This window comes from Lagenorhynchus albirostris, chromosome 7, assembly GCF_949774975.1.
Source record: "Lagenorhynchus albirostris chromosome 7, mLagAlb1.1, whole genome shotgun sequence".
In the NCBI taxonomy this organism is placed as follows: Eukaryota; Metazoa; Chordata; class Mammalia; order Artiodactyla; family Delphinidae; genus Lagenorhynchus; species Lagenorhynchus albirostris.
Genome location: NC_083101.1, coordinates 103,717,807 through 103,732,850, shown reverse-complemented (window position 1 = coordinate 103,732,850; position 15,044 = coordinate 103,717,807). Strand labels below are relative to the sequence as shown.

Genomic DNA, 15,044 nt, shown 5'->3' with positions numbered 1-15,044 from the left:
TTCCCAAACAGGCCACACTCTCTGATGCCTTATCTTTAAATATGCTGTGCTCTGCGCCTGGCAGGGCACCTCCCTGCCCTTTCTCTGCACAGCACACTCCTACCCATTCTTCAAAACCCTTCCCAGCATCAGCTCGTCAGTAAAGCCTTGTCAGCCTCCCCCTGGTAATGTTGGTAGCTCTGGGCTTTGCGCCTGTACGGTGTTTGGCCATCCTCTCGCAGCCCATCTGGTTTTACTGCGGCTCTTTCATCTTGAGGATGGTCTCTTGTTCACTTTAGTATCCCCAGCACCTCGCCCAGCACCTGGCCCAAGGGAGGTGCTAAATGATGCAGAGCTGGACTTCAGATTCACACGTCACAGCCCCTGCTCCGACATCCTTAAAGAAGGAAACAACACTTCAAAGAGGAAGAATACAGACTCTTCTTCCCTGAAGAGGTTTAATACCAAGAGAAACATTCGCATGAGTGGTGATGGGGACAGCTTAGACTCAGTGCCGTCATGGCACAGGAGGAAGGACTAGCTGTTACTGTCACTGGAGAACGCCGGGACCCCGCCTAGGAACGCACTCGAGTGGTAGGAAGGGACTCAGACTTTGCCTGATATACCAGACGTGCCCCCCTACTTCCCTTACGGACCACCACCCATGAAGGAAGGGGTCCGGCCCCCACCAAGGCTTCCCTTCACCGTCCCTCGCTCCCCGACCCCCAACTCCAAACATACACGCTCCAGCGGAACCGGGATGATCGTGCTGGGTCCAGCCTCCCTGAGCTGTTCACAGCTTCCCAAACAGGCCACAGTGTGGCTCCCCCCTCTGTGACTGCGGTGAAGGTCTTTCTGAAGAGCAGTCTCACCCGTCACTTATGCCCCCTCCAGGGTCTGGGCCTCGAAAAGCCACCTCTCGAGCTTTTGTCCATGCCTGTCACTTCTTCACACGTCTGGCCACAGCTTCCACTCTGGTCCTCTTGCCCGCCAATCTTCATCTTTCCTTTCCTCACTCTTACCCCAAACTCAGGGGTAAGAGTTCTCCAGCTCACATGTGTCTTCTTAAGAGAAGACTGGAGGGGAAGTATGGACAGGGCAGTCCCTCTCGGAGGAATCTGCTGGTGAATCCCTAGGGAGTGTGATTTCTGAGGTGGTCAGACTGTCCCACTCCCGAGAAGGGAGGGGGAAAGGCCTCCAGCGCCGGATACCCCGAGTCCTCACGCTAGTGGGAAGGGCAGCAGTGGACTCGAGGCCTGAATGGGGCAAACCCAAGAAAAGCCTTGTACCACATCATATCCCTAAAGGTCCTGCTCCAGCAATTTGTAACCCTCAACCACTCAGTCACGTTATGTGGTCTTTGCGTTTCTCAACCACTTCCAGAAACTGGGCAGACTCTGGTTCTCCCATTTTAGAGAAGACTAATAAAGAGTCTTTATTAGTCTTTATTAGCTGGTTTTCTCCATGGGAATAAAGACGAAATAAAAAGGGACAGATTGGTGTGGTTGCTTGATTGACTGTCTCACCAGCTTGCACTCCTTCCTTTGTTCATGCATTCATTCATTTATTCCTAAAGTTATTCGTCCATCCATCTATTTTCAATATCATGTATGCTCTTCCCCTCCCCAAATTATCTGTCACAAAAACAGGAAGTTTATATGCTAGCCCTTTTAGAATCTTTCATTTTATGGGCTGCTCTCATGATTACCCTACTTTGAACAAAAATATACGGCCTGGGAAAAAATATTAGCCCGACGTCACTATAATAAATGCTAGTTTGGGCTGCTTACAAACGTCACCTGATAGAATTGTTTTTTTAAGAAAGGAAGCACGGTACTATAATATAGATTCAGTAACTTTGCTTGGGGGCATGGCCTCACAATTATAAGTGCTGAATTTTGTAAAAGATCATTTTTCAAAAAGCAATGCATTAAGGAGTTATACTGTAGACATCAAAAGGAAATACCTTCTAAAGGATTTGATTAAACATTTTTCCAAAGTGACATATGAATGGCCAATAAGTACATGAAAAGATGCTCAATATCATCAGTCATTAGGGAAATACAAGTGAAAACCAAGACAAGGTACCACTTCATGGCCACTAGGATGGCTAAACTCAAAATTACAGACAATAACAAGTGTTAACGAGAATGGGAACAATCACACATTGCTGACGGGAGTGTAAAGTGGTGCAGCTGCTATGGAAAGGAGTTTGGCCATTACTCAAAATGGTAAACATAGTTATCACATGAGCCAGCAATTCTACTGCTAGGTATGTAACTAAGAAATGAAAACATATGCCTGTGCAAAAACTTGTACGTGAATATTCCTAGCAGCATTACTCATAATGGTCAAAAAGTAGAAACAACTCAAGTGTTCGTCAACTAATGAATGGTTAAACAAAATGTGGAATATACATACAATGGAATATTAATTGGCAATATAAAGGAATGAAGGACCAGTACATGCTACGACATGGGTAAACTTTAACAACATTGCATTAAAAAGCCAGTCACAAAAAGACCCACAATGTTGCGTGATTCCATTTATATGAAATGTCTAGAATAAACAAATCCAAAAAACAGAAAGTAGATTAGTGGTTGCCAGGGACTGGGGGGAGGGGAGAATGAGGAGTGACGGAGTGATTTAAAAAAAAATCCTGCAATTAGATAGTGGTGATGGTTGCACAACTCTGTGAAGATACCAAAATTCACAGGATCGTACAATTTTAAAGGATGAATTTTATGGTATGTGAATTCTATCTCCAAAAAACTGTTATTAAAAAATATAAATAAACACTTGCTGGGTTAATAAGAAATAGCAAACTCTCTTTAGACTGTAGGGACAATGATATAAGCCAGAACACAGATGATTCAAAAAGGGGTTCTAGCGATGAGAAGGGCACTGATGTCAAGATGTGAGTCAGGCGCTGGCTGTTTCATAAACAGGGAGAGTTGGGGAAAAGCCATATTTTAAATGTAATGTATTATTTTATATAGTATGTGATTTAAAACATGCGTCGCTAAAATCATATTAAATATTTTGAAATGTTTACAGATTTACATTAGCTGTTTTTTACACAATCCTCCTTACCAGGAGGCACACGTGTATATATCAGATGTCAACTGTCAGGCACCATCTGTCCCTCTGACTCTAAGTACAGACACAGTTCTGACCTCAACAGAGCTTACAGCCTAGTTCAACCGAGTTAAAACGGAGCTTAAGTTTGAGGTCATTTCTATGAAAGGTTTGTAAAATTGATTACGAAACCTGTGGGTCGTTCTTAATATTTGGTGGGGCCGTAAGTTCCTTGGAGCTCAGATGAAAGCTTTGGACTTTCTTCCCGTAAACATGTGCATTTGCTCAGAGGTGAAAATTATGCATCTTCTCCCAGGGCACTCATGTATGCAATCCCCCCTCACCCCTGGCACATACACACGCCATGCCCCAGGTTGTATTCCTTATTTTGATATCATTCTTTACTGAATCTACTTGCATCTAGACCCATTCTCCAGTGTATGTGTGTTTAGACTCATAAACAATGAGGGCTTCAAGAATTGGAGGCCTGGAGAGGATCCCAGATGATCTGGTCCCCCCACGAGGCAGGAGGGTCCAGGGGTCACTGTGTAAAGGACAGAGGGCCTGGCAGGCACCTGCCCTCCCCGCTTCAACCCTGGCAAGATCTACTTTAACCTGGTTTACACACTGGGCTTTAACCTAAGATCCATGTCGAAGAAAGTTCTCCTCTAGTTAAGAAGTCCCAAACCCCGTTATGCTAAGTACAAATGAAAACCCTGAGGCTTGAACTGGCCCACCCAGGTGACTCACCCAAGGTTGCATGGCAGGAAGGTGACAGAGCAGTGACTTCCTGGGTCTGCTCCCTGGGTAGCGCTCTCTCTGTCGCCACACCTCTCCCTGGGAGTGAACACAGGTTGGCAGCTAAGCGTTTAGCAAACAGGTACAGGAAGGGTTTTACTAGACAGAGAATCAGGTAAAGAAAGAGGGAGAAGGTTCAGAGGCCACTCTGGGGACAACGGAGGGCCACCCTCTGGACAGCTCAGAGTGCAGCCACCACGGCAAGCCCCAGGCCTGTGCACAGGTGGGTGGAAGTCCAGGTCACTAAAAACTGCCAACCTCTGCCTTGCAAATCTCTCTCCTGTATCCCAAAAGCGACTTCACCCTCTACCAAGGCTCCCTGCCTTTTTTCCTACTCCCTGTTTTTCTCCTGTCATTCAGCCTGGCCAGAAGGGGCTCCAGAAGCAGGAGGATGAGGGGGGAGAAGAAGGCAAGGATCCAATGGGTTAGACACAGGAGTAGCTCAGCAAAGGGAGTATCAAGCTCCCGCTCTAAATCGCCCACTCCCTCTCTCTGGGCTCTAGGAAACCTCCACACGCCCCAAGAGGCCAGGATAGCATCCCGAACCTGGGGGAGAATGCGGTCCTGCTCTGTGGCAACTGGCTGTTGTGAAGCCCGGCACAGGGAATGAGGAAGATCACATCTGGCCCTGGGGAGCCAGGCACGAGCATGTAAAGAAGGAGGCACAAGGAATCCCCAATCCTTGGAATCTGAGGGAGTTTGGAAGAAGAACAAAAGAGTGGGAGGGGCTTGATCTGAGCCTGGGGGAGGAGTCTGATTGAAGAAGGTAGAAGGGGCTAGGTGGTCCAGGCAGGACAGAGGACTTAGGCAGAGGTTTGATGAAGACCAGTGGGCAGACCAGGCTAGCTGGGGTGAAGGGCTTAGTTTGGAAAGTATGGGGAAGTAAGAAGAGAAGGTAAATGAAGGTCAGACTACAGAGGGCGTTAAACAGTAAATGCAAGGGATCTGGATTTGCCTAGAGGCACAGGAGCTTCTGAGGGAACTAGAAATAAGGAGAGGCTCTTAGGTAACATCAGGTGATATTGGGTAATATGGGTCAGACTAGGGTAGGGGCATGGAAAAGGGAGGGAAGGAATGAGAGGCATGAAGAAAGAATTTGCAGGATTAGTGATGGGTAAGATAAAAGCAGAGGAGAAAGGGAAGATAATTCCAAGGTTTTTGACCTGAGTGTCTGGGAGAACTACAACTTCATGAACAGGAGGGATGCCAGAAGGAGACAGTTTGGTGTAAGAAAACGATGAGTTTAGTTTTCAACTTGTAACATTGAAGATGAGTTACTCAAGTGGAAACTCTTAGAGTTACTCTTACAGATTCTTGGAAGTGGAGAGCTGAAGCAAGGGAGGAGGGTCAGACAGGAGGGGGAGACCAGGAGTTGTCTGAACTGACGACGGTGGATAAGGGGGCGGCAGACTGAAGTGCATGACTCTCCAGGAGGCTGCTATACAGAGGCTGCCATGAGACCTCTAGACAGGCTGACACTTAGTGCATTGCTACCAAAGATGAGGTCCATGGGAAAGGGCTTACCTATGAACTGAGAACACAGAGGAAGGAGAAGATTAAGGGCAATGACAAATTACTTACATAACCTAAACAATTTGATGCTCCCATAAACCCTACATCTTTTAAATCCATGTAAGGACCAATTTCAACTCAGAGAACATAGAAGCCTCTGATTGACCAGCAGATATTCTCCAGGACCCACAAATCATCCCAGATTACAGAAGTTATCCAGACTCTTGAGACTCCCACATGCCCCTCCTTTGAGGTCAAGCTCTTTACTCTCTGATCCACTTTATACACTGCTGCCCAAATCTGATCATGCCCCCTTCACCCAAGTTCATATCTCAAGAGCTCTCTGCAGCCTTTAGAATAAAGTCCAGTGGCTCCCTACAGCCTTCAGAATGATGTCCAATCCCTTCAGCCACCATGTTTGAGGCTTATGTAAGTTTCCACCCTTAACTTAATCGCCCTTTGGTACTCTTGGCTCCAGCCAAAATGAGTCATTCAAATCATGCCTCGCCACCTCCCTTCTATTTACTCTTTGACCACAACCACTGTTCCAAGTTTCCGTGGCCATACGCTAGATATCCTTTGGGAGCTTTTCCAAATGCCCCTTCCTCCAAGAAGCATTCCAAGACAACCCAGAAAGAAGAACTCTCTCTGTTTTCTGACCTCATATAGCACTTTATTGGTGCCTCTTTTATGGCACCAAAAGTCCCCATCTTGTCTTACCATTATTTATCTTTATGTATTACATCCCCAAGCAGACTGTAAACTCATTGAGGACAGATACAGTCCCTCAAACGCGGGGAAAGGTTATATACTCTGAGCGACGAGGGGGCTGAAGGAGGGGAGAAATATTGAACAAATGCCCAGAATGAGTCACAGGTGAGAAAACTCAGGCTCCGAGGGGTTACATAACTAGGCAATGTCAACCAAGGAGAAAGTGACAGGTCAAGACTCAAACCACGTCATTCTGACCCAAACTCTTCATCCTTCCAGGGATCCTGCCCGGCAGTGCTTTAAGAGGCATTTTCACATAAGCCAAGTGTTTCTCTCAACGACCCTATCAGGGATGCGGTACTATTTCTTCATTTTCAAATGAGAAAAGTGAAGCGACTTACCCAAAGTCACACAGTTAGCAACTGGAAGAATCTAGACCAAAGCCGTGTCTCCTGACCCCTGACCGTCTGTCCACTCACCCAGCCTGCCAATCTGCCAGCACTGAGCTGGGGGCTTGAGAACTTCAGCTCGGGACAGCCACTCACAGCTGCCTAAATGGACATGGCCATGTTTCCGTGCCCAGCATCTACGTATATAGCAGACCAAAGGTAAACCGATGCCGGTAAGAGCATCTTCGAAGGTGCTGGAGTATCAGATCTCTGGTAACCTGCCTGGAGCTGGAACTGGGGGTGGGGAGAGTGTACACCTGAGCCAGGGAGAGGAGCTGGGTTCTCACCCCCAAAGCTCCGGAAGAACAAAGAGAGTGCTTGAGGCTAGGTGCGGGGGAGGACGAGACAGTTGACACTTATTTAGAAACCAGGAAAACACGTGATGCTCCCAGTGGCAGGGACCAGAGGAAGGACGGTTCCCTCACCAGTGGGAAGTGGTACCCCTCCCCCAGAAGAGCAAAACCCGAACTCAGGGCAGAATTCCCAATGGGCCCACATGTGTCCCAGTGGGACTGCAACAACTGGGGAGTCTGAGAGGCAGCTGGAAGACCCTTAGAGAAGGAAAGGGCATGAAACAGGGGGACTGCGGTCCTGGGGCCCTCAAAGTTGTTGGGACAATTGGCCTATTGAAGGGGACACTAGTCCACGAGTCAAGAACTAAACCCAGCAGCAAGCACTGAACTCCGGGCGAGAACATTCCTTTGAGCTCCTGTCCAGTGAGCGATGGTGCCAGGTTCTGCATGGGTGGATTTCAGGATGTAAAAAGGGAAGAAGGTGACGGGAGAGGAGGAAAATGTTAGTGAACTGTCACCAGGATAGAAAAGGGGAAGGCTCCCCTTCCATGGCCTTGGTGGTGGTTGCTTAGCTCTAATCACGTTGACCACTGCCTTTAGTGCTGGGCAAGGTAAGAGCTGGGTGGGGTCTACGGCCCATCTGCAGCCCACCTAGAGGGTCACCTGGAGACAAAATCCTGCACTCCTATCAACCCACGCCTCGTGTCTAGGTAAAAAGTGCATCGGAATACGCAGTCTCCAGCCTGCTCTCTTAATCAAACCGTCATCGTGAGTAATAATTATACCTTGGGAAATGGCAGAGTGACTCAAAAGAGCTGCGCCCTGCCCCACTGCCGCCCCCTCGCATGGCTCAGAGCTTCGTGCTGGGTGCCTAGAACCCCGGAAGCCGAAGCCACCATTTCCCCCTGCCTGTCAGCCCTCCGAGCGCCTTCAGTGGCCGTGCGGACTCCAGTGTCTGGTGGGCAGCAGTAGAAAGGCTCTTTGCTGGCTACAGAGCTCATCAGGCCCGGCTGTCACAGACACAGTGCACTGCGGGTGGGGCGTGGGGATGCAGGTTGGGGGCAAGAAGCAAATTCTGTCTTGTACCTGATGCACAGGAGAAGCCTACTTCTGCCCCTCAAAACACGGCCTTTTTCCCCAGGGGGGGAAAAATGGCCCTTCCCCACCAGCTCAGAGCAACTCAAAGTATGAAACAGAATGACAAGGAGAGCTACATTCATTGCGTGCCTACTGTGTGCCTGAAAGAGGACTGGATGTGTTATGCACAGCCAAGGTCATTAAGCGGTGCATAGGGCCATCTGGGACATTAAAATACTGGACTAGTCCACCCAAGCTTGTAAATGTCACCCCCCCACCCCCGCCGCCAGGGCCCTGACTGCCTGCCTGCCTCGTCCACCTCCTAGGTTCCCTGTGACCACCGGCACAGCAGGCTCAGTTCTGTTAGATCCCTGCCCACGCCTTAGTGGCTGTTGATATTTGGAATATTACTCCTGGTATACCTTCACAAAAAGCCCTGTCATCATCTCAGAGACGAGGAAGAGAGGGCTACACGACTTAGCCAAGGTCATACGATGAGACCCAGAGCCAGAGCTGGAACCCAGGCTGACTGACCGAGTCCGGGCGCTGGACCACTGGACCACCAACCACGCTAATGTTTTGGAGACTCTCACCACTCTCCCTGCTCTTCCCCCTTTACCCTAGAACTGGCCCAGAGTCTAAGAGAAATTCTTGATCGGGGAGCCAGCAAGAACTTCTGTTAATACCACCCTTTCTGCCCAAGGACCTCAGCAATTGTCCATCTTTATTCCGGCCACCTCAGAGATCCATTCATCTGGGAGGCCAGGGCCACAGAGTCCCGAGCCTATGAGCCTTCTGGGCAGGGAGAAAAGTAGGAATAGAACACCTACCACTCGGGGTTCACCCAAGGGACGCTTCCTCCCCTCGCCTGCCTCAATTGTACTTTCCTTAACAATATTAAGAACACATGGAATGACTGCCATACCCTGGAGGGCTACATGCTGAGGGACATACTCTTCCAGGGTCCTCCGAACAATGGGAAATGGGTGTGAACTGTGGTAGGAAGATTTAGGCTGACACAAGTGGGGGTTTGTGTCTGTGAGGGATGAGCGATGCTGGGACAGGGGCTTCGGTCCCTGAAGATCTTCTGTAAATTGGACACTACTAAGTCCAGGCTAGAGTTATGGGATGAGTAATGTCCGCAGAAAGATCTTTTTGGTTCCAGAACTGCACCTACATCAACAGTCAGTAGGAGTGGAGTGCCATTTCCATTGAGACGGTAGCAGGTCTCCCCCAAACCCACTACAAGGGGTCTACAGTCAAATTTAGGGGATGCTAGTAAGTCCAGCGATACAGGTGTCTTTTCTGAGGAACTGACCATAGCCTTGATCATACAAATACGCAGGACGAATCTCCGAGAGTGGGCTCATTGGAGCGTTTCACCAGTGCAACACCTGTAACTACCTCATGGCAGAGAGTTTCTCCGAACACTGTGTGGCAAATGCTGCTCTAAAGAACTGGGGACAAAATGCTTACCACTGGGCAGGGGGGTGGGGAGATTTAGCCACTGGAAAGAGGGACCATTTGTAACCCAGTGGTTTCCACAAGGGAAACACACTTTCCATTTCCTCTTTCTCTTAACAAATTCTTAACTCCCTCCAGGTTCCCTTCTAGGAGGCCCCCTAATTCGCTCTTATAAATGCCCCCCATTAAAGTGAAAACAAGGCATCCTTACTTCTTCTACCCCTGAGCTCTATTTTTCTAATAAGGTACTCCTTATAAAAATGGGAATATTGACAGCTAAATTTTATGGTGCATTTGTCTGTGTCCGTCGTGCTTAGTGTGTTACCTGGATTCTCCCTTCTAATTCATTCACATTTCCTTTCAGTTAATTCAACTTTGAGTTATGGCCACCCCTTCCCCAGCGTCTTCCAGGGCATCTGGGAAGGAAGTCATTGACAAAGCTGAAAAACTGACCCAAGCTCTCCCTCTCTGCTCAGGAGCCAACCCACTGTCTCACTAGGAGAAGGACCTCCGCCACGTACTTCCCCTGCAACCTCTGAGTGCTCAATAAATATAAACAAATAAACAAGCCCCAAGCACTTCAGGGATGCTACTTTGGTTACCCCTGTGAAAGCGCTAGGAAGATTAATATCTACCACTTTTTCTTCAGCACTCCCTGGGCAATTTACATACGTTACCACGGATCCACCCCACAACCTGAATGAACAGATACTCTTATCCTCATTTCTGAAAAGAGATTCTGGGGTTCCAAGGAGTGAAGTGGTTTACGTAAGGCCTCACAGCAGGCAAGTGGCAAAGCTGGCATTTGAATCCAGGTTCACGGGGCTCCAAAGGCAAGGAACTGTCTTTCTTTTGATTTTAAGAAATAACATGCTCAATCAGTGAAGGAGCCCCAACGTGGAATCTAGAAGGATTGGTTACAAGATAATATGTCCTGGGCGGCGGGCGTGGGATGAAGTGGGAGATTGGGATTCACATATATACACTATTGATACTATGCATAAAATGGATAACTAATGAGAACCTACTGTATAGCCCAGGGAACTCTACTCAGTGCTCTGTGGTGACCTAAGTGGGAAGGAAATCCAAAAAAGAGGGGATATAAGTATATGTATAGCTGATTCACTTTGCTGTACAGCAGAAACTAACACAACATTGTAAAGCAACTATACTCCAATAAAAATTAATTAAAAATTAATAAATTTTTAAAAATAATAAAAAAAGATAATATGTCCTGAGACTGTTCCCTTGGTGCCTGGGCACTACCTACCCTTCACTTCCCAGCACTGTAGCATCCTCAGCTTCCCCCTAGAGGACAGGTGCCAGATAAAATACCAGATGTCCAGCTGAATTTGAATTTCAGATAAACAGTGAATAATGTCTTGGTATAAGTATGCCCCAAAGATTGCACGGGACATAGTTATACTTGACAAATATTCATTGCTTATCTGAAATTCAAATCTGAGTGTCCTGTATTTTCTTTTTTTTTACATCTTTATTGGAGTATAATTGCTTTACAATGGTGTGTTAGTTTCTGCTTTATAACAAAGTGAATCAGTTATACATATACATATGTTCCTATATCTCTTCCCTCTTGCATCTCCCTCCTTCCCACCCTCCCTATCCCACCCCTCTAGGTGGTCACAAAGCACCGAGCTGATCTCCCTGTGCTATGCGGCTGCTTCCCACTAGCTATCTATTTTACGTTTGGTAGTGTATACTTGTCCATGCCACTCTCTCACTTTGTCATTTGCTAAATCTGGCGGCCCCGCACCCTTGAGTCAAGTCGGAGGCTGCTGGCTCTAGGGCCCAAGTGACAGGAGTTGCCATGGCAGCCAGAGCAGGCCCTTCTGGAGCTGTCTCTCCCACCTCTCCAGCTTCAACTCACCCCTGCACTCTCCACGTGCTGAACACCCAGAGCTACTTTCAGTTTCCTGGGTTCATCCCGCTGCTTCTGGCCTCAGGTCTCAGTACTTGCTGTGCCCTATGCCGTTTATGCCCCTCTTTCCCTCCCAGGCTAATTCTACCAATCCTTCAGGTCTCCACTTAGAGTCACTTCTGCCAGGAAGCCTTCCTGGACACACTGACCGGCTCCACCCACAGCCCCCAGCACTGGGCTGGTCAGCACCTGTTCCCTCCCTCCCCAGGGCACTGCTCGGGGCGCAGGGCTGGGTCCCACGCACCCTGGTCTCCCATGCCCAGCGCCAGCACCTGGCCTCAGGTAGGAAGTCAGCCAATGCTTATTGAATGAAGGAATGAGAGCAGAGTGTCATGCCAGAGCTGCTCTCTCCATGTGACTACTTCCCTCCCTCCTTCCATTTTCACACACTTTTTTGTCTCTGCTTCCTCTTCGCCCTCCCCCAGAGGAGTTGTGAAAGGCTGGGGTTAGGTCCACACCTGCATTCCTTGCCCTCAAGGGAGGAGCCTCCTTGTGTCCCTCCCCTGATCTTTTCGAACCAACTGCCCCGAGGGCTCACGTCCAGCTGTGGGTCGGGGGAAAGCTCTTCCTCTTCTGGTTTCTGAGCGCCCCTGGCGAATGCCCCCTGTGTGTCCAAAATTCGGCTCTCCTTCTCCCCGCCCTGACCCCTTGGAGAAGCCTAATTGGATTGAGCTCCAAGCTTGGCGTGTGGGGAGACGCAAGTGTCAGATGGCTGACGTTTAGGGCAGGTGGTGGGGCTCGGTGGGCTCAGAACAGCACCCATATGTTGCCTGTTCACCCACCCAAGGCTTTGCCCACGCACAGCCTGACAGGAGAAGGCGGCACAGAACTTAACCCTTTAGGGGCATTCCGAAGTAATGTCACAAAGACCCGGGGTGGCAGCGAGCGTTAACTTTAGTCCCCACAACACACAGGCACTCACACACACACGCACGCGCACACACGCACGCACAGAGTTCTGCTTCTACCCCCCTGCAGAGCCCTGCTTGCTTCCAGTCGGCGCTTGATTCAGAAGATGCCCTCTGGGGGGCGGGGAGCGCAGTGGGGTGTGCGTGGGAATGTGAGCAGGGTGGGCGAGCTGAAGGGCACGGCAGGGGGCAAAGGAGGAAGCGGCAGAGGCTCTAAGGCAGCAGTTGAAGAGTTGGATTCTGAAAGCTCTCTGGCTTGACCTTTAGAGGCAGGCGGCCTTTCTGTGCCCTCCCATCAGCCGCTCCCCCCACCCATCCTCCCCTGTCTGATAAGAGAACTAAGAGGGAAAAACACCCTTTCGTCTCAAATTAACTCCAAAAATGGAATCCCTCTCCCTTCGCGGAGGGCTCGCCGGCCCCGGGAGCGCCCCACGCCGCAGCGCCCACTTCTGGGTCCGCGGCTCCCGGTCCCGTCCGGGTCCCCGCAATCCCAGAGTCACCCCGACCCTCCCGCCTCGTCCAGCCTCCACCTTCTGGCTGGGCGCTCAGCCCCGATTGCGATCGCGGGAGGGGACTCACACGGAGCGAAGCGCCGACTCCGGCGGCGGCTCCTCGGCTCGGCCAGGTGCGGCGGGGCGGCGGCAGGTGAGGGGCTCTTCTTAAGGGGTGCGCGGCGGCTCCGGAGGCCTCCGCTGAGAAACAGCGCTGACAGGTTTGTGTTTTCCCCTCTCCTTCTCCGACTTAACCACACCCCTGCTGCTCTCCTCCCCACTTCCTTAAGGGGTGGGGTGTGTTGTCTGCGGTGCCCAGCGTGTGCCGCTCCAGCCTCTTACCATAAACTCTGAAATAGACGCCGCCGCCAGTTTCCGGAGCTGCATGTGCCCAGAGATGGGGGGCCATCTCTGCCACGCCCCGACCCTAGGTGGGGTCTTCTGCTGTTCTGTGCCCGCCCCCGCCCCCCGTGAGCAGTTGAGCCCCCATTCCTACCACCCCTCCCTCTTTCTTCCTGTCCACTTGGAAACTTTGGGAGGCCACACTTAGAGGCTGGCGTTTCCTCTTAGCCCCCAGGTATGTTTCAGAGCTGGAGACTCACCTGCCTGTCGCGCTCTCAGCATCAGTGTCCCTCCCGGTCTCTTCAAGCCCTAAAGTGCCCAGGCCCTTTTGGGGGCGCCAGAAATCAGGTGAATATCACCAGGAGCTTTAGCAGAACTGGTCGAGGGGCCTGAACTTACCACGGACCAGGTCCCTGCGCTGTACCAGCCAGGACAAGAGGCACAAGAATAGGCATAGAAACTGGGCAGCCTTTCTCACCCCATCTCTACATCAGGCCACTTGGTTTGTTGCCTAAATCAAGAGGCTGGTTTACCTCTTCACTCAGGCCAGCAGGGCAGTGAGAGTCAAGGCACTTAGCAACCCCTTTCCCTATCACTAGAAAGATTCCAGACTTTCTCCTGAGTAGGAGGAGGTGAACCGGGCTTAGCATAAGGTCAAAAAGCTGGTGTGTCACAGTGTTGCCCCACACCCTCAGGGCTCCTCTCCAGAGCCCTCACCCCAAACTTCTTCATTCTGTATCCTGTGAAGGGTTGGGATCTCCCACAGTTCTAGAGGATGCTATTCACAAAGACGTCTCTGACGGTGGTGCCCCCTGGCGTTGTGCAGCCACATGTGACAGCCCTGCATACACTATACTCACCCCCAGACTCTCACCCCCACCCCAAACTCAGCAGACGGGTCACCCCAGGAGAAAAGCCAGCATTTGGTGAGCATGTCTAAACGCCAACCACTGCGCTAAGGAAGCACTCAGTTTACATTTCATCTATGTTTACGTTTCCTTTAATTCTTCCCATTTTCTGAAAAGAAAACCGAGATTAAAAGATGAACATGTCCAAGGCCACAAAATCAGAAAATCAGTGTTCATCCAAGTATGATCAGTGGACTACCTGTAGCTTTTAAAATGCAGATACCTGGGACTTCCCTGGCAGTCCAGTGGTAAAATCCCACAAGCAACGCGGCCAAAAAAAAAAAAAAAAAGCAGATACCTGGATGCCACTCCAGGTCTACTGAAAATCAGAATCTCTGTGCCTGGGGCCCACTCACTCACTCAGGGTAACTTACAACCCACCTGACGGAGCTCACGGACTGCTGGAGCTCTGACTTGTTCATCCCGTCCACCGATCAGCCGTGTTCTCAGCACCAGGTAATGCCAGGGTCTGCAAAGCAGTGAGAAGACATACAAGTAGGTATCGAGGGAGACCCTGGCTAGGGCTTGGGCGACAAGGCAAGTCAGATGGGGTGAACTGGAGTTAGCAGGGGACATATGGGGGAAGATGAGGCACCAACCGACCACTCTGTGAGGAAGATTGTCAGAGGGTGTCAGCAAGCAGGTGGCCCATCCGTCTTCCTGTGCATGGGAATGAGGTGATGAAGGTCCAGCAGTGGGAAGGTTGGGGACCTGCGTGAATTGTGGAGAGTCTGGTGCCCCGTGATGACAGTGGGAACTCAAGAGCAAGGCGACTCCAGACTGGTTTAAGGAAAGGTGAGTTTGTGTATGCTGCCTTCATGTGGCCAAATCCATGAACTATACTCTCACTGGGTCCTAATTCAGGGAAAGAAAAGTTTTCAGATATTCAAAATTTTGAGGTTGTTGAAGTCTTCAGCAATCTTTTTGAAGCTCCAAATATCTAGCTCCTAGAATCGTAGCATCATAGGTTTTATTTATGAAAGAAGCTTGAGAAACTCCCTGCAGTGGATGACTCCATCTTCAGGTCTTCTTATGCTCTGTCCAGCGGTGCGCGTGAAAGGCTAAGGTGACAGGGTCAAACTTACTTGCCTCTAA

The 15,044-nt window shown here is 50.0% G+C and overlaps 1 protein-coding gene across 9 annotated transcripts in view; it reads right to left on the bottom strand.

The window, feature by feature from the left end:
• The window catches only part of PTK2B (protein tyrosine kinase 2 beta), a 130,088-nt gene extending 115,724 nt beyond the window's left edge, over window positions 1-14,364 (bottom strand). For 7 of the 9 annotated variants that reach the window (XM_060155739.1, XM_060155741.1, XM_060155743.1 and 4 more), the window contains exon 1: window positions 12,788-12,946. The gene's annotated coding sequence lies outside the window, so the exon portion shown is untranslated. Of the gene's footprint in view, window positions 1-12,787; window positions 12,956-14,330 lie in introns of those variants that run through there. The other 2 variants (XM_060155740.1, XM_060155747.1) reach the window with 2 other exon arrangements.
• Window positions 14,365-15,044: the final 680 nt, after the last annotated feature.